This window comes from Pseudophryne corroboree, chromosome 4 (genome assembly GCF_028390025.1).
Source record: "Pseudophryne corroboree isolate aPseCor3 chromosome 4, aPseCor3.hap2, whole genome shotgun sequence".
Classification (NCBI taxonomy): domain Eukaryota; kingdom Metazoa; phylum Chordata; class Amphibia; order Anura; family Myobatrachidae; genus Pseudophryne; species Pseudophryne corroboree.
This window is the reverse complement of record NC_086447.1, coordinates 523,053,137-523,073,335: the sequence shown is the minus strand read 5'-3', so window position 1 is coordinate 523,073,335 and position 20,199 is coordinate 523,053,137. Positions and strand designations below refer to the sequence as shown.

The 20,199-nt window shown below is 46.2% G+C and overlaps 1 protein-coding gene across 9 annotated transcripts in view; it reads right to left on the bottom strand.

Annotated features, from left to right (window-relative positions):
* The window catches only part of PKIB (cAMP-dependent protein kinase inhibitor beta), a 279,172-nt gene that overhangs the window by 41,695 nt on the left and 217,278 nt on the right, over positions 1-20,199 (bottom strand). The window contains exon 1 of one of the 9 annotated variants that reach the window (XM_063917256.1): positions 14,441-14,560. The exons of 6 other annotated variants lie outside the window; for them this stretch is intronic. The gene's annotated coding sequence lies outside the window, so the exon portion shown is untranslated. Of the gene's footprint in view, positions 1-5,827; positions 5,963-14,315; positions 14,416-14,440; positions 14,561-20,199 lie in introns of those variants that run through there. 2 more of the 9 variants (XM_063917251.1, XM_063917255.1) reach the window with 2 other exon arrangements.

The window sequence follows — 20,199 nt, the reverse complement described above, 5'->3', positions numbered from 1 at the left end:
TTTAACAGAGGCTAAGCATGATCAGGTTTCAACTAAATGGGAATCACATTAATTTTCTTGTGAGAAGAAGCAGCAGAAGGTTGGCAGTATGCTTACAAATCTCCAGATAGCATATTGTGGTATGTTTTTTTAATCTAATATCAATAAATAAATTTTTTAGAACATGTTTCACATCACATACACTTACATATACATTATTACAGTAGTACACCAGACACCACTGCAGGACACTATGTAATCCACAGATATCTAAGCCAATGTATGGAAGTACTGACAGCTGCTTCTTCTTTGCGTTGAGAAGGAATTTTCAAGGAGACACATTGGGGGTCATTCAGACCCGATCGAACGCTGCATTTTTCGCAGCCGTGCGATCGGGTCTCAACAGCGCATGCGTGTGGCCCGCAATGCGCTGGCGCGTCAGCCGCCGGTGACGCCCATTGCCGGGCAGCGACGTATCTAACGAAGAAAGCGATCGCAAGAAGATTGACAGGCAGAAGGCGTTCGTGGGCGGCAACTCACCGTTTTCTGGGAGTGTCCTGAAAAACGCAGATGTGCCCAGCCGTTTTGGAGGAGGATTCCTGACGTGACCACCTGACCGGATCGTCGCAGCGGCTGAGTAAGTTCTGGGCTGTGCAGAAACTGCACAAACTTTTGTTTGTGCAGCTCACTGCACAGCCGATCGCACCCCTGCAAAGCGCTTACCCCTTCCCCTGTAGGCGGCGATTACCTGGTTGCAGCGGTGCAAAAAATAGCCTGCGTGCGACCAGGTCTGAATCAGGCCCATTGTTCTGTACCATTCTTACTAGCAGAAGTATAATCACATCCAGTGACATAGGGAGGGGTGTGTAAGCATTGCTGATTCCCAGGGCACAGCATAGGCAAACACGGGGGGGGGGGGGGGGGGGATGCACTGGTTGCCCATAAACTCCTCCTCTTGGTCAGCAGCTCAAATTATGACAATAGCAATTGTATATAATACGATTGCTAGAGCTGCCACCACAACTTGCAGTTTAACAGGAAAGAGCAGAGCTGCTGCACATGCCCAGTGGCAGCAGCTTCTTCTACCAAGTTTGCTGTGTGTGTGGATCTGAGACCCACAATCAGTGCACTGGACCAGAGAGTAGCTGCCAGGAGAAGAGACGGTGGGTGATTGTGGATTGCATTTGGAAACCCTACTCTAGAAATAATGCATTTGTACCTGTACAGGGTCCTAGGAGCAGCACCTGTATTTAATGAATTGATCTAAATGTGAATATTGGCTTGTATGTTGAGCGTGTATACCTATGCATTTTCACCTCCCTTATTCATACTTTAGTTACCTTAGTTTAATAGCATCATCATTATCAATGCACACTTGCACAAGCCCTATCATGTGCAGCTCAAATTCCATCAACACATCCTTAACACACTATTGCTATACTTAGTTTCTGAGTGAACAACACATTACTTCCCAATTATACCCCTTCAGCCTCAAGTGGAGACGGTACTGAGTTGCATACAACTCTGAATTGTATACTCGTATGCTACATAGCCTGAGCAGTTGGAAAATCCATCTGCAAAACATGGTTCAGTTGTTAGTCCGATAGAGTTTTACATCCATATAATCATTGTAAAAGCATTATGATCAATATAGTAAAAAAAAAAAAAAAAACAGTGCTCAGCTGTATACTTTAAGTATACTGTCTGATACAAAGATAACTTGAAGAAAAATCTCTTCTAAAGAAACAGAATGTCCCTTGAAAGCATTGAAGATCCGAGTGTTGTGTTCAAAGATTGCGATGGTCACAGCCATCAGTCATCTGAGTAAGCCTACTCAGAATAACCATGGGAACTCCTCTGCTGGGTCAGGCAGGAGACACATCCTCGTTTTGTTAAATGGTCCCCATTGCTGCCCCATCCCATCCCCAAAATTGCTGAGGCTTGGGGGCACAGAAATCACCACATGCAAGTGTGGCTTATGCACATGTGTAGAACTCTTATTATAGGGGGTCATTCTGAGATGATCATAGCTGTGCTAAATTTAGCACAGCTACGATCATTCACACTGACACAGCTATGTCATGCATGTCAGTGCTGGCACCCCCCCCCCCCCCCCCCCGCAGAAGTGCAAAGGCATCGCACAGCGGCGAAGCCTTTGCACTTCAAGAGTAGCTCCCGACCAGCGCAGCTTTAGCATGTTGGCCAGGAGCTACTCATCACTCCCCGATGTCACGCAGCCGCTGGGGCCCGCCCCCCCGCTCGGTCCAGCTACGCCTGCCCAGCGATCGTAGCAGCCCGACGGCCTTCGGCTGTCTGGCATGCGCCAGCGCACTGCGGTGCCGGCGCATGTGCAGTTCTGACCCGATCGCACCGCTGCGATAAACTGCAGCGTGCGATCGGGTCAGAATGACCCCCATCGTTGTATGCAAACCCATGGGTCTGCGTACAACTCTGAATCAGGACCATAAGCATTATGATCCAAGGTACAATGTATCGTTTAGTGCCAGCAATAAGGAATGCCCATTAGAGTCATGAGGATTTACATTTGAAGAAAAGAAAATGTGACTATTTTGTACAATACAGTATGTGTATATTTATTCTGGGACTACCACTGTATCAGACCCACTGACAATAGATAAAATATGTTGGTATTTAATTATACAACCCTACAATTACAAGATTGGTATTCCTGCAATTAAGAGACAGAAATTTATGAGATTAGATTACACATTTCAGTATATTTCTAGTCTTGGAGTAATTATATAAATGTAGTCATGGCAGCATATTAGAAGAATGTATTTTTCCATATTTTTGTCTATCTTTACACACACAATAAACAGATTTACTCCAATATGTTACCACAAGTACACCCATCTGTTCCACAAGAGAAAAAAGAAAAACATATGAAATTTGCTTGGGTAAGCTGAGGAATAAACAAAATGATCCCAACATGTTATAAAGGTGCAGAGTACCTTTTGTTGGTTCTGATTCTATCACTTGTCAGTGTGTAATGTAATAACAACAGAGACTCTAAAGGTGTGTATACACGGTGAGATCCTTGCTATGCCCGATTTTGACTATGCGATTTTCCTTGAACTCCCCCAGAGCCCAGATAGCATAGATTTTGACTATCTGTGCTTGAGATTTTGTCTATGTGCGATTTTGACTTAGTGCCAATTTTGATTACACTTTGTACTAGAGAGTATAATAGATAGTCAAGATTGACTTGCCTGCACAGTCTATCTAGCCTTACAATACCGATCCCACAGGAGCATGCATCGGGATCGAATCGGTATCGCAAGCTGCTGAACACCTTGAGATATGTACTAATTTTTCTTAAGATTTTGACTATATAGTCAAAATCTTATGCTATGTACACATTATGCAATCCCATACGATACAATATCATTTGATATTGTATAAGATATTTCAGATCATGTGTACACACTACAACGATGTCAAATGATGTCTAGAACCAAAGTCATCACTGGAGTTTAAAACCACACAATATCGCCTCATCAAGACTGCACGCAGTCCAACGTAATACATCACATGTGACCCGCGGGACAGCGCATCGTATGTCGGATCATGCATACACATTATGCAATATAATTTAGGACTGAACAATATTGTTCAGATTGTGAACGATATTGCATAGTGTGTATGGGCCATGTGCAAAGCACATAAGATATGTCTGTGTAATAATTAATAATAACAGTCTTAACAAAAATAGCAGATTACAGATTAATATTGAAAACATTTCAAGATAGAATAAATAACAGTTTTGATAATCCATTTTAATTGTCATTTATTCAGTGAATTAAAACGTTGAAATTTCAATGTAATAGGATCACTATGTGTGTTTTTTTCAGAATGGAAATATTCTAAAGATTAACAAAATCCAGAGAATCATACAATCAATCTGGTTATGAGATTCAAATAGAAAATTGTATTGTTTTACTTCACATTCATTTTAACCACTAAGCATAAGCACTAAGGGGTCTATTCAATTAGTGTTGGAATTTCCGACATGTCAGAAAAACATCACTTTTCGATTTTTTTAGGTCGAATTTGGATTCGACCTATTCATTTCCAGTGCTGTTTTGACAACTTGTTGAAAATTCTGACTTGTCAGAAAACACGTGGATCGGCGGATTAGCTGTGAATCCACATTTCTTGTCGAATTTGCAGCCATTTCTGACAGTTTTTTGGCCCGTTTTCGACAATGCCATTCGACTTTAAAATAAGTAGAATCGACATTATTGAAAACGGACCAAAAATCTGTTGGAAACGCCCGCAATTGAATAGAGAGTGTTGTAGTAGAGACGTTTTTCCGACTTGTCGGAAATTCCTACTCTAAATGTATAGACCCCCTAAGCATGTGTTTCATGTTATTTAACTTGTTTATGATTTTATGAAACTTTTTGTGAATCATTTCCATACAAGAAGTTATGCTGTTGTCTTTAGATAAAAATAATAGAATTAATATGTATATTACATATGGTAACATATACAGTACTACAGTGCTTGACATTGCTAGGCATGGTCACTAATTTGCCCTGACTCCTATTCACTAATACCCCTTTCACACCGCACAAATAACCCAGTATCGACCCGGCATATTGCTGTGTGAAAGGGGCATAGCCGAAATCGCAGGTCGCCTGACCCGGCAATTGAACACAGGAATAAAGCAGTGCTATACCCAGGTTGAATACCGGGTCAGTGGCTGCGTAAACGGGCTCCCGGGTCGATGCGTCCCGGGAACCGTTTACTACAGCAGGGAGAGGCGGCGCGGAGATGATCACATCTCCCAGCGCCGCCTCCACCTCCGCCCCCAACGCCGGCCCTGCCCCCCACTGCTATGGCAACCCGTCCGGTATATTGCCGGGTCGGGGAAGCCTGCAGCAGCGGCCAATGCCAGATCCCACCCGGGAAGGACCCGTTTCCTATTCCCGGGTGGGATCCGGTATTGGCAGTGTGAAAGGGGTATTAGTCTAAGCTTTGGCTAATTTTTTTAAACCTGTCCTGACCACTTATCTGTCTTTGTATTGTGTTGCTTGTTCACTGATCTTCCCGAGTTAATTGCTGCTTTGTGGGGCCAACCAAGGGACTGCAACCTTTTGGTGTATTGCTGTAAAGTCCATCACCTCCTTGTGGGGTCCCTGGTGAAGGATGAATATCTATTTGTCTCCATTTTTCAGGAAAGTCATCCTTAGTGACACAGTTAATCAAAACCTCTAACATCACCCACAGTCTCTGATAGCTCAGGTCACGGACCCTGTTGACGCTCCATTGCCCATTAAAACCACTAGATTGCTCTGAATGGGCGCACATGCAGGAAGCCATGCAAGACCACATTACTCACATTCTGCAAAACCTGTCACCAGCTTGGACTCCCTGCAGAAATAACTTTCTGATAATTGTCTGGTCCTAATTCTGTTTCTGTAGTAGTTGTTGCTGGGCTGTTCTGCAAACCTTAACCCTACGTACTGTATTACCTTATCACTATATTGTGCAGTTTCTCATGACTGTAACTGTATCATAAATCAATTTTTAATCTACCGTAGTTTAGCCTTCAACCTGGAAACTTCATCTCCGTACATGCTAAAGTGTCGTATAACATTTCTGTACTTTAACTTGTTTTAATTTGGGATTAATGCTGGCCATACACTAGGCCGATATCGCATACAAATGTACTATTTTGACACCTTATTTGATGCATTTTGTGCACATCATGCATGTTTTGGGTATGATTACGATGCAATGCACATCCCCATGAGTCGAATGTCACATCCTCAGATAATACGTGCAGCCAATATAATCCATCGTAACTGTATGCACAACGTACCTTGTTTTATGAACATATGATGCATTGTCCGATTTTGAGTGGCATTTTCCTTTTTATGAGGCACCCAATCAGTTGTTTAACGACGGGTTGTTAGCACATTGTGTGTCACTCATATGTCCGGGACTGCCAGGGAGCTGCCAGGGAGGTTGAAGGGAAATCGTGATACAACTTGCATCGGATGCAGGTTGTCCTGATGTGTGGCCAGCATTACCTCTTTGGAAAGGAAACAGTCATATTTTAAACAAAAGCTGTATCCCTATGACACTGGACTGTCTAATATGCATGGTTTTCTATGGGTAAAGGCTCTTTTTGATCTTTAGAATATACAAGTGACTTATCACATAGCTTAGCTGCTGTAAGTAGACATACTGAAATATAGTAAATAAAGTTTTCATTTTCAACTGTCAAAAGACAAAATAAAAAAATAAAACTGTTCTCAACTACAGATATGTCCCTCTTCATCCTACCTGTGGCTGTGTTTAAAAAATGACAGTGAGGACCTGATTGGTCGGTACTTTATCTCTTTCCACTTTATCTCTCTCCAAGCGCTGATACGTATTCCCCAAAATATAACATTAAGAATACTTCCTGTGACCCCCTTATTTTGCATATATGTACTGTATACTTTTTACATACATATTAGTATTATGAAGGGGCATAGCTGCATACCTCCCAACTGTCCAGATTTTAGTAGGACAGTCCCATTTTTTTGGGACTGTCCCACCTGCGGTCCGCAGTTGGGAGGCTCCTGTCACTCGGGCACAGCATCTATGGGCACGGCACAGCATCTATTCACGGAGACAGAAGGACTGGGGGCATGGCCAGCAGCTCACAAAGCGCTGGCCATGCCCCCATAGTGATGTGAAATGGGGGTATGGCTCAATCACGGCATTACCATGAAGCCATGCCCCCTTTACTGAGGCCATGCCCCCTTTTCCCAGGCGGGCACAGCTGCAATGCCCCATAGTCCCAATTCCTACCTCCACAAAGTTGGGAGGTATGTAGTTGTGGGGCATAATTTGTAAGGGGCATTATTGTGTGGGCATAATATAATGTCAGGAGCATAACTTTGATGTAAAGTAGTCTTTTCCTGCAAGACTACGCCCCTTTTATCAAGTTCCTTTCTTGCACGTGCGCAAGTGATTTGCTGCTGTTTCCAGTGCAATTTCATTGACCATACAATGAAATAAATGTGAGAAGTCCTAGATTGTTGTGTCAATTCCAAAGTTGAGTAACATTTTTCCTGTCCCATGCAGCATATGAATGGGAAACTCTCATTTCTAAGCAGGGGAAATTGCACATTTACTGGTTAGTCATTTCCCAACATTTAAAGTATGAGACTAAGCAGGAAACATGCTGTGTCTATTGTCTTAACTGTGTTCCTATGTTTCTCACACGTCTGAGGTTACTGACAAACAATGACCTGGAGGGACTTTAGAAGCAGACAATGACTGTTAATGGGATTGTACATTTTTTAGGATATTATTCAGTGTTCTCCGGCCAGAGAAGGGATATCAAGTTGGGTTTTGGCTTCTGCCTATTTCATATGTATTATTGTATACAATATAGGTTCAAGTAACATTGACCTTATCCAGCACGTTTCATATTAGAATCTATGATAAAATGTGATGTCAATGAATCCAAAAACCATATACTAGCATATACAGTGTAGAGTGGAGTTAGGTATGGGTCACCATAACAACGGTGGTATCCCGAGGTTTAGATTGTCTGCAGGCAGGTGAATGCAATGAAGCCCCTTGTGGGCTCACAGCGCCATAGGTTCTATTCCCACTCTACGGGTGTTGTGGACACCAGCAAGTGGGAATAGTCCCTTTTAGTTGGCATGCTGACTGACTGTTTCTAATTGCTTGGGATTCCGCCGTCGGTATAGTGACCGGCAGTCTCCCGACTGCCGGTCACATAACTACATCCCATAGATTGTTACTGTATTTAAGTAGAAGAGATGTGCACAGACATCTGAATTTGGTTTTGGTCTTTGCTCTAAAACCATCTATGTGGTTTGGTTTCGGTATAACTACCCTCATGTGTACTGGTTTTGGATTTCATTAAACAGGTAAGATCATGTAGTGTTAATGTTTTTTTGTTCCTACATTTTTATAACATTCACTTTCACTTACAGTTCATGGATAATGGGCCTCATTATGAGGTGGGAGTAAAGCAGAAAAGTGCAAGTAATTGTACATGGACAGACCATGTTGCAATGCAAGGCGTGTAAATACTTTTTCTTTCAATGCAGGATATATACTGGCTGCTTTTGCATGTAGCCCACAAATGCTGGGCAACTTTATTTGTAAGCAGCAATTTAGATTTCATTTTGCAAACACCCTTCTCACATTAAAACTTCCCCAGATGCAGAGCAATATGGATTTGTAAGGTGCAAAGCTAATTGCGCTTTCTGCTTTACTCCCACCCCAGAAGCAGGCTCAATACCTGCAATAGTAGAAGTCAGGTCTTTATAACTGAATTATTAACACAACATATACACAGTAGAAATATTCATAACTGAATCTCTCATTAACTACTGTCTGACATAATCAGGGACAGTGTTCCTGAACCTGTCCTAGGCAAAAATGTATTTTCACAAGTTGGGAAGTATATATATATATATATATATATATATATATATATATAAAATGTTCAATGCGTATGCACGGCAGTGGCGTGTGGTGAGGTGATGCAGGTGAGGCAGAGCCTTTCCTGTCATACTCTAGTATAAGCCACAGTTTTGACTATATAAAGTATGTGAAAAATATGAAAAGTATCTTGTAAATATCTTCTTTGTATTATTCCAAACATTTTTAAAGTCAAAACTCTGGAGTAAAAAGTCTCTGACATGGGAGGCAGTGCCTCCTCTGCTTATCTTTTCCACACATCTGTGATCAAAACTCACCACAAATTTCCAGCAGTACAGTATATACTGCTGCACCTGTGTATAATGCCCACATGAAACCTTGGGCTCATATATTGGGGGTAAGTCCAAGTTGATCGCAGCAGGAAATTTTTTAGCAGTTGGGCAAAACCAGGGGGGTAATTCCAAGTTGATTGCAGCAGGAAATTTTTTTAGCAGTTGGGCAAAACCAGGGGGGTAATTCCAAGTTGATCGCAGCAGGAATTTTTTGTAGCAGTTGGGCAAAACCATGTGCACTGCAGGGGAGGCAGATATAACATGTGCAGAGAGAGTTAGATTTGGGTGGGTTATTTTGTTTCTGTGCAGAGTAAATACTGGCTGCTTTATTTTTACTCTGCAATTTAGTTTGCAGATTGAACACACCATACCCAAATCTAACTCTCTCTGTACATGTTATATCTGCCTCCCCTGCAGTGCACATGGTTTTGCCCAACTGCTAAAAAAAATTCTGCTGCGATCAATTTGGAATTACCCCCCATGTGCACTGCAGGGGAAGCAGATATAACATGTGCAGAGAGAGTTAGATTTGGGTGTGGTGAGTTCAATCTGCAATCTAAATTGCAGTGTAAAAATAAAGCAGCCAGTATTTACCCTGCACAGAAACAAAATAACCCACCCAAATCTAACTCTCTCTGCAAATGTTATATCTGCCCCCCCCTGCAGTGCATATGGGCCCTCATTCCGAGTTGATCGGTCGCAAGGCGAATTTAGCAGAGTTACACACGCTAAGCCTACGCCTACTGGGAGTGTATCTTAGCATCCTAAAATTGCGACCGATGTATTCGCATTATTGCGATCACAAACTACTTAGCAGTTTTAGAGTAGCTCCACACTTACTCTGCCTGTGCGATCAGTTCAGTGCTTGTCGTTCCTGGATTGACGTCAGAAACACACCCAGCGTTCGCTCAGACACTCCCCCGTTTCTCCGGCCACTCCTGCGTTTTTTCCGGAAACGGTAGCGTTTTCATCCACACGCCCCTAAAACGCCGTGTTTCCGCCCAGTAACACCCATTTCCTGTCAATCACACTACGATCGCCGGAGCGAAGAAAAAGCCGTGAGTAAAAAAACTATCTTCATAGCAAAGTTACTTAGCGCAGTCGCAGTGCGACTATTGCGCATGCGCACTAAGCGAAATTTCACTGCGATGCAATGAAAAATAACGAGCGATCAACTCGGAATGAGGGCCATGGTTTTGCCAAACTGCTAAAAAATTTCCTGCTGCGATCAACTTGGAATTACCCCCTGTATGTGTAAATTTGGCTCTGGTACTTGATAGTGCCTCCTGAGCAATTTAGCTCATGGCACGTTCCTTATGCATGGGCATATGCATTGCTGCAATCAGTTGTACGTAGCATGGCACATCGCGTGTGTGAATGCACAATTAATTTCCTATGATGCATACATGCAGCCATACATAGGCACACTAGTCGCATAGTCGCAATCGCATATGTATCACGGCAAAGATGAGAGTGGCTACATCTGTATATATATATATATATATATATATACATACACCAAGAGACTCGGCACTCCCATGGACGGAGAAAACTTGGTCCGGTGCCTACAGCACTGCATGGCAGCAGTATATAAACAGAACTGGGAAGCGGCACTCAGGACACATACACAGCGACACTATTGCGTAGATCAACGTTTCAAACCTTTAATGGTTTGTCATCAGGATACATAAACATACAGAAACATTCTGTCACTGTGGTGTTTAAGTTACCTTGGTAACGTCCTCACGTCGGTGTGATGACGTCATCAGCGGGCGCCAAGCTCCGGAAGCTGCATGCGGCGCCGACGAGCGGGCTCTCTCCTGTTCATGTGGTGGCGGGTATATAGGTAAGTCACTTGTTTCTGTATGTTTATGTATCCTGATGACAAACCATTAGAGGTTTGAAACGTTGATCTACACAATAGTGTCGCTGTGTATGTGTCCTGAGTGCCGCTTCCCAGTTCTGTTTATATATATATATACATATATATCCTATATATTACCCAATGGCGTAGCTACTAGCTACCATAGGTGCAGGGAGTGCAGCTGCTATGGGGCCCAGAACTGAGAAGGGCCCATCTTCCTTGTCAAAGATACATGTGTTATATATATTTTTCACTATTGGGTGATGCATACAAACTTTTGCCTTGGGGTCTACAATACTGTATATCTAGTTATGCCCCTGGAACTCCTCATTGTAATGTGGTATAAAAGGAACATGAGGGTACTATACTGTTACATAATATGACGTAGGGGCACTGTAATGTGGCATACTATGAACTAGGGGCACTGTAATGTGGCATAATAAGAACTGGAGGCACTGTAATGTGGCATAATAAGAACTGGAGGCACTGTAATGTGGCATAATAAGAACTGGAGGCACTGTATGTCATAATATGAATTGGGAGAACTGTGTTGTATAATTAGTACTGCCAGCCATAAAATGTGACATAATGTGAACTAGGGCACTACTATAGGGCAGTGATTTTCAACCTTTTTTACTCGCGGCACACCGAACAATATTAAAAATTGCCAAGGCACACCATCAGTTCCCCACAGAAAAAAAGCAAAAACACACATTGGCCCTCATAGTAAAAAAAACAAACACATACATTGGCCTACACAGAAAAAACATCACATTGCTCGCTCCCCACATAAATCATATTGCTCTCTACATAAATCCTACTGTTCCGCACATGAATTATTCACATTGTTCCCCACATAAATCCATAAATCCTTATTCTCCCCACATTAATCCTATTGTTCCCCACAGGAGAAAAAATATAACAAATATTAGTCCATACCGGTCAGCTGTCCTCCTCCCTGTCTCTCAGTGGCGGGGGTTGTTCATAGTGGAGTGCTGCAAATACTGAGCAGTGGGCGGTCGGGCAGGTGTGGATGTGGGTGGGCAAGGAAAGCTGTGTATGCAGGCAGGAAATGGAAGATGTGTGTGCAGGTGGGTGGGCTGGCTGGGTGGTGAGAAGCGGCGGCCGTGACCTATGATATCACACTGCCGCTTCTTCAAGGCATAGGTCACGGTCGGAGCACGACTGATCCTCTAAGAAGAGCCCGGGCCAACAGTTCACTCTGAAGGTGCAGGAAGCTGCTCTGGCTCCGCGTCACACCTTGCAACTGGTCGCGGCACACTGGTTGAAAAAGCCTGCTATAGGGCATAAAATTAACTTCTGCAGAGAGTAATTTCTCTAGAATCATTGGGACAGGGCCCCTTCAAAATGTTGCTATGGGGCCCACAAAGTACTGGCTATGCCCCTGATATTACCCCAGATCTGTGACTCTGTGCCTGTGAGTCTAACACTGGGCGGAGTCACAGGCATAGAGTCACAGATCTGACAAATACCTCGCCGCCATCTTCCCCGCCGCACGCGTTCTCCTCCTCCCGGTTCCCGGCTCCTGTGCTTAGGAGGGCGGCTGAGCACAGCCACGGATGAGGCTGCCTCCCGCCGTTGCTGCTGCTGCGGCCACCACGCCTCCCCAAATCCCCTCTCCCGCCTCACTGTCAGCCGCCTGGGGCGTACCCAGTGTCACTGAGCAGCGCGCTCCCTCCCATCACCTGCTGCTGCTGCAGACTAGCCATGACCCCGTTTCTGAGTTCCTGCTGCCGCTACCTGGACAACAGGAGCAGCACCAGCAGCAAGTGTGAGGGAGCACGCATCCAGTTCACTACAGTGCTGCTGCTGCTCCAGGAGATTGTGTGTGTGCTCTCTGAGGTATAGTGTGTGCATGGGGCATGTGGACAGTGTCTCATGTGTGAATGGTTGGCTCTATATACAGTGCCCCTCACCCACCTGCAGCACCACTGCATCTTCCCCTCCACCACCCGCAGGAACCTCGCACCCACCCCTCCACCACCTGCAGAGCCCCCGGAACCACTACCCCATCCGCAGAAACCCTGCACCCTCCCCTCCCCCACCCGCATCGCTGCCTGGCCCCCTAGCCCACCTGCGACACCCACACACCCGCCCCCCATCACCTGCAGCACCTCCGGACCCCATCCTCCATCAGCGGCATCCCCTACCTGCCCCTTCTATACCCGCAGCACCTCCATACCCCATACCCCACCCGCGGCACACCCGCCCCTTCCTCACTCGCAGCACCTCTGGAACCCCTCCCCCATCCGTCGCAGCACCGCACTTGCCCCTGCCACACACATGTCACACTCACCACAACCCCACCTGCAGCCCCTCTCGACCCCTTCCCCCATTCGCCGCCCCCACTCCCCCGACCGTATCCCACACGTAGCAACTCCCCACCCCTTGCCTCATCTGTGAACCCCCAAATGCACCTCCCCCAACCATAGCACCTCTGGACACTCTCCCCCATCCGTGGCACCCCCGCACCCGTCCCATCCCCACCCACAACCGCCCCACACGCGGCACCCCTGACCCCCTCCACGTCTGCCCTGCACCCACCACTCCCCCAATCACAGCACCTACTAGGTGATTCAATGCACACTGTTCACGCCGTCACAAAGGGCTATGGCCCCTTAACCATCGCACGCCCTTTGTCCGTGCAATATTTCACCACTCACTAAATTATGATTGGCCCTAATACTCCATATAATAAAAAGGGTTAAGGGGGCGAAGCCCCTACTGACGGTGTGAAGAGCAGTCTGGCACCATTTTTTTTCTCAGAGCACCTCCTTTTTAGCCCACCACACCCCTGCAACGCCGCGTCACTACCCACCCAACACCTGCCACTGTCAATCATCTTGTGGATGCATTTTTTGGGGATGCACCCGCAATGTGAATGACCACGCAGGCATGACTGGCCGCTGCGTTTGCACAGTTTTCCAATGTGTCCGCATCAGCAGCCAACTCTGAATAAGGAACAATAGGCATGATTCAATTCGATGACAGTTGAATAGCGCCAGGAATTAGCTTCCGGGACTATTCAATACAGCGCAGTGCTAAGTCAGAGAATGGTCGTTCTCCCGAACTAAACAGGGTGTATTGTCAGGAGAACTGGCATTCTCCAACTTAACTGCCCAGCATTGCGCTGGCACTTTTGTCAGATTTCTGCTTGCACCCCTGCGGGGTTGTGCAAGACGAAATCCTGTCGTTGGGTGTCACAGGGCGCTGTGTTGAATAGCCCCGGGAGCTAATTCACAGCGCTATTCAACTGTCATCGAATTGAATCGTGCCCAAAAGCCAGCTCTGGATTAATTTAATACAAATGTTTGCTGATCAAGATTCTCCCAGAGAATTAAATGCAAAATTGCCTAAAATATTACTATGATCATCTGACTTGAGCACAGAAGCTTTTCTTTAAATGCTTTTCTTTCAAAGTCACCAAGTTTTCTCCTTGCAGCCTTTTTAGCCCTAATTATAGGCAAGCATTACAGTACAGCATTTCTATGCATGCTCCTTACATTGAACATCAAACAATATCATAATGTATATGGTATGCAGGGCCGCCATCAGGGGGGGACTGCCAGTACTGCAGTCCTGAGCCTGGACACTCTGAAAGAGATGGAGGGCCCTGACTACCCACCCGCTGAGCGCCCATTGGTACTGCCTCAAAGTGAAAGAGGGCCCCGTCTTACCACATGCCAGCCAGAAACAGCTGATTCATCTCCTATCCACCTGCAATTACTTTGCCACACTGTGGTTGGCTGCAGTTCCCTATTGCTGCCTCCACAGTGACCGTAGTGATGGCCGTTAGGCTCACATTCAGAAGTGTAGCTGCTGTTGCTCTAAGTCCCAGCAGGATTGTCACTGCATCCACTGCTTCCACAGTCGGGTCTTCAGCCTTCCCTGCTTTTGACAGCTCTTTCCGTTTGTCAACCCTCTCACTTGCATAACAGAACTGCAGCTGGCTTGTTACAAACTATCAATATAACATTCTGCAACTTTACTGACTTTCTCACATTTCCGCATTCCTACTGATATTTGAAACTCGTGTTCCCCATGAGGGATATATAGTTATGTGATTTATAATATATGCTTGAATGTTTAATTTAATTTAATTATGCTTCTATGTCCTTCCTCTTTTATTATAGATTATTTTACTTATATGGTGGTTTTATGCTGTATGCTATTTATTGCATTCAAAGTTAATTATATCGGCTTGCTCTCCCAGTACTCTTTTTCTTTCTACTTGTGTGGGTGCAGGGCTACAGAGAGTGAGGCAGAAGGTGTTTGGGAACAAAAAGGGCTGCAGAGCATCAGCATACCTCCCAACTTTAGCCGCTTGCAAAGAGGGACACACGCGCGGCGTTGCCGCGCGCTCCCGATAAAGGGGCGTGGTCTATGGGAAAGGGGCGTGGCCTCGCGGAGGACCCGCGATCGCGAGCCACGCCCCCGATTTCATCATTGAGGGGGCATGCCCAGCGCTCCGTGAGCTGCTGGCATGCCCTCTCTCCCTCTGTCTGCACTGAATAGACGCTGTGCGCATGCGCACAGCGTCTATTCATCGCTGCTCTGCTAAGCAGAGCAGCGCGTGCAGGAGCCTCCCAACTGCCCCCCCCCCACCGCGGGACACTGCGGCCCGCGGGTGGGACAGCGGGACAGTCCCCAAAAAACGGGACTGTCCCGCGAAAATCGGGACAGTTGGGAGGTATGCATCAGTGTACATTTTTCCCCATTGGGGAACATTTACCTTGGGGCCTACAATATATTTAATTATGCCCCTGGACCTGCTCATTGTAATGTGGTATAGAATTAACTGGAGGGCTTTACAATGTTACATAATATAAACAGGGGGCATTGTAATGTTACAATAATATGAAGTGGGGGGATTATGTTCTAATGTGAATTGGGGAACTGTGTGGCATAATGTGCACTGGCAGGCCTATAATGTGACATAATGTGAACTAGGGCACTACTATGGTTTATAAAAAGAACTAAGTAACTACTATGGGGCATAGCGTTAACAACTGCTGTGGAGAGTTGTCTTTAGAAGCATTGGGACAGAGGCACCTTCAGTATGTTGCCACAAGGCACAACCATTACATTAAGGTGCCAGTGCTTGCTGAATTTACTTTGTGGTTCTAGGGTGTCTTCACTTTTAAGTGGTAAGTATCATTGCTTGTACTGCACTATTCAACCCACCACAGCGCATCAGAGAGCCCATCATAGTATAGAGAGTGCATCAGTGACTGCAATATAATGCAGATAGCCTTACGGTGACAACCATAAAATACAGTGAGCACCAATGACCACCATATAATGCAGATAGCATTATGGTGACCCCAATATAATACAGAGAATATCAATGACCACCATATAATGCAGATATTGTAGCATTATGTTGACCACAATATAATACAGAGAACATCAATGAACACCATATAATGCAGATAGCTGTTAGGTTCCTGGTGCTCAGAACAAGGGAGATGTTATGAAGCGAGTCCAGAGCACCAGGACGGAACGCTGGGAAAGAGGAATGGAAAGGGAATAGCCCCTGGTGCCCTATCTCCGTTGTCTCACCCGTGCTGTCAGTACACTCCTGCGAGACTATGGTTGCTTGAGCCCATGGCAGCCGCGTTTGAAGGGCGGATTACGTCTGCCCAACTTCGATGCCCCCTCAGGTCTTAATGAGAGACAAAGAGTGAACCGAGACAGGGTGATAACAAGGGGCCCTCTGACTAAACAACAAGGCCAGGGGCTACTAACAAACCTAAAACCAAAGTATGTGCGGCTTGCCGCCAAAGGAAAAGAACAACAAAGGAAATGCTGACCACACGCCGACACAATACTTTTGTGTACCGGCGGTGACAGCATAAGCAGAACCCTCTGCAAAACACCAGTGACAGAAATAATAAGGGAATACAGCGGCCTAGGCCGACGGACGCGGCCGTGCCGCTACTCACGGAACCGGTACGAATACTGGCAAACGGACAGGAACTCCCAATGCTGCTGACACAGACTCTCAGAACTGGAGGACAGGCAGAATCCCAAACGACAGACCGGTGGACACCAAGAAGCCAGAAACTTGCACAGGCAACGGTACTGGACCTCAGGACAGGAACGCCTCACGGCAGGACACGGGATCAGACATAGGAATCGACACAGGGACTGACACAGGAATCGACACAGGAAGCTCAGGAACTAGCAGGAACCAAGCTCAGAACTCAAGCAGACTGCAAACCAAGGAATATCACCAGCATCTGTGAATTGCAAACAGCCAGCATATAACAGAGAGGCCTAATAAATAATCCCATGCAGCTGCCTTGTTGCATGATTCCAAACTGACCAGATGCAATTAGCAGCCAGGTGAGGCTGAACACAAGGGAACAAGCTGCAATTACACAGACTCACCAGCGGCAGCAGACAAGAGTATTCTAAAACAGAGCAACAGGAAATCCTGGCATGCAAGACAACTTTATAAACATAAAATAGGAATGAACCACTACCTGTGGTTCATAACAGTATCCCCTCCTTAAGGGTGAGCTCCGAGCACCCCATGACACCCACGGGGAACATAAACAGAAGTATAACATGAAATACAGAACAAAACTGCAAAACAGGAATGAGCCACAGCCGTGGCTCATAACATTACCCCCCCCTTGAGGAGGGGTCAAAAGACCCCAAAATTCAGACTATCCAGAACAAGGGATACAAAAAAAAAAAACCTGACACACTGGTCTAACAGACAAGAAAACAAAAAACAAGCTGTAGCAACAACTTGTAACAGTGCCCTCCCCTTGATGGTGGCCACTGGACACAAGACAAGGGGAAAAAAAATCTTTTTTTTTTTTTATCAAGGCAAGAGTCAAAAATTATTTCTTTTTCTTCTTCTTCTTTTTACAAAGCTCTTTAGGTCTGACCAAGGTAATTCCCCAAACATTGTCTGAACTGATGGTACCACCCAGCAAGGCTGCGTTCAAATCAGAGACAGGTCTCTTACCCTTGGGAGCTGAACTTTCTGGTAAAGTACTATTATTAGAAGAAGAAGTCAAAAAAGCACATCCTGCAGTCAAAACAACGGGCTGGGACTCTTGTGCCGAGTTTACAGTATTTGGTGGACTCTCAGCAGACAAGACGGGTGACTTAGAGGAACCTGAACCAATTTCTTTGGAACCATATCTTTTAATAATTGCATCACTGAATGCTGGGGGATCCTGAAGAATGGGATCTTCAGCTTTCATTAGGCTGGTCGCCCACTCAAAAGGCTCTCCTCTAAAAGAATAAATCAGATAAAGCACAATGTTCTCTGAAGTGATGCCCAGAAATGGTCTAGACAACATAATAATGTAATAGTGTTTGTAAAGTGCCAAAAATTGGGCTAAGTCCCCATCAAAGACTATGGATGTTGAGATATCAGAGTCAGGATCTGTTTCCTTCTCATCTGACTGACTGGAGTGCTTTGCTAGGACCTGGTCACTATTGACCTTACTCGAGGCTGAGACTCTCTGAACCCCACCCGGGGCTGAGACTTTCTGAACCCCACCCGGGGCAGTGACTTTCTGAACCCCACCCGGGGCAGTGACTTTCTGAACCCCACCCGGGGCAGTGACTTTCTGAACCCCACCTGGGGCAGTGACTTTCTGAATCCCACCCGGGGCAGTGACTTTCTGAATCCCACCCGGGGCATTGACTTCCGGGAACCCCGCTCGGGCAGTGGCCTCCGGGAACCCCGCTCGGGCAGTGGCCTCCGGGAACCCCGCTCGGGCAGTGGCCTCCGAGAACCCCGCTGGGGCAGTGGCCTCCGAGAACCCCGCTGGGGCAGTGGCCTCCGAGAACCCCGCTGGGGCAGTGGCCTCCGAGAACCCCGCTGGGGCAGTGGCCTCCGAGAACCCCGCTGGGGCAGTGGCCTCTGAGAACCCCGCTGGGGCCAGCACCTCGGATTCTTTTACTGGGACCGGACCGTTGGCCTCCCTGACTGGGATCGGGCCATCGGCCTCCCTCTCTGAGTCAATAATTATCGAAAGTTCTCCCGGGACTATGACTTCCGGGACTTTTGCTGAAGCAATAACGTTCAGATCCTCCACTAATGCTATGCTTCTTAAGTTCTTTCCTGGGGAAGCGACTTCTAGACCCTTCTTTGGGGCTGCGTCTCTCGAGACCCCACTTGGGGATATTACTTCAAAGATCCCTTCTGGAGTTTTGCTTCTCGAGTTCCCCTCAAGAACTATGGTTTTAGAGACCCTTTCTAGGGTTGCGCTTTTCAAGTCCCTACCTGGGGTAACAGCTTCTGAGACCCCTTCCGGTATGGACACCTGAACAATAATATTTGATGTCCCTCTATAAGCTAGGGCATCGGGTACCGCTCCAGCACTCTGGGCATCGGGTACCGCTCCAGCACTCTGGGCATCGGGTACCGCTCCAGCACTCTGGGCATCGGGTACCGCTCCAGCACTCTGGGCATCGGGTACCGCTCCAGCACTCTGGGCATCGGGTACCGCTCCAGCACTCTGGGCATCGGGCACCGCTCCAGGACCCTGGGCATCGGGCACCGCTCCAGGACCCTGGGCATCGGGCACCACTCCAGGAACCTGGGCATCAGGCACCACTCCAGGGACTTGCAACTCCGCTTCCACAGGAACCCCTAGAGAGGAGAGAAACATTCTCTTTTGATTCCTGAATCTATAATGGGGCTCCCTTGCCCAAGGACCCCAATTATAGGACAGAGAGCTTTTTTGTGTGGGTTGTGTGACAAGTACCTCTGCCACAGTAGAGACAGGAGTAGGTCTTGTATCATGACTCAACTTGGCCAGAGGGCAAGACTCGTTACCACACTTTGGCTTGCGCAACTCACAGGTCTGTAGATAATGGCCTAAACCCCCACAATATAGGCATAAGTTTAAGTTTCTGCGACGCAGACGCTCCTCTTCTGAGAGCCTGGGCCGCAGAAAACTTTTAAACCTTTTCTCTTCAATTAAACCAGAGGATTCTCTTGTCACCATACTGTGAACAAGAGTCTCTTTAGAGATAGATGTACTCTCAACGACTTCTGGCAAAATGAGCAAGATTTTAGTCAGAAGGTTTTGCAGTTGCTTTAGGGATTGCTGCAAAACTTCTAGTCGCTCTGGTCTCAAAGCACTGAATACAGAGTTCAGGGCTGCGAGAGATGCCTGCAGGGCTTGCATAGTAGACATAGGAGGATTTAAAACTAGACAAGACAAGACAAGACAAGGCAAGACAAGGCAAGGCAAGACTAAATTTTGCTAAACAAAACAAGACTTTTTTTTTTTTTTTTAAACACCGGACTGGATTCTAAACACCGGACTGGATTCTAAACACCGGACTGGATTCTAAAACACTGGACTGGATTCTAAAACACTGGACTGGATTCTAAACACTGAATTCTAGACAGGACTGGATTCTAGACTAGACACTGGACTGGGCCAAAAAAGAAAAAAAGTTTTATTTCTTTTTTGTGGTATGGCTGGTGATAATGTTAGGTTCCTGGTGCTCAGAACAAGGGAGATGTTATGAAGCGAGTCCAGAGCACCAGGACGGAACGCTGGGAAAGGGGAATGGAAA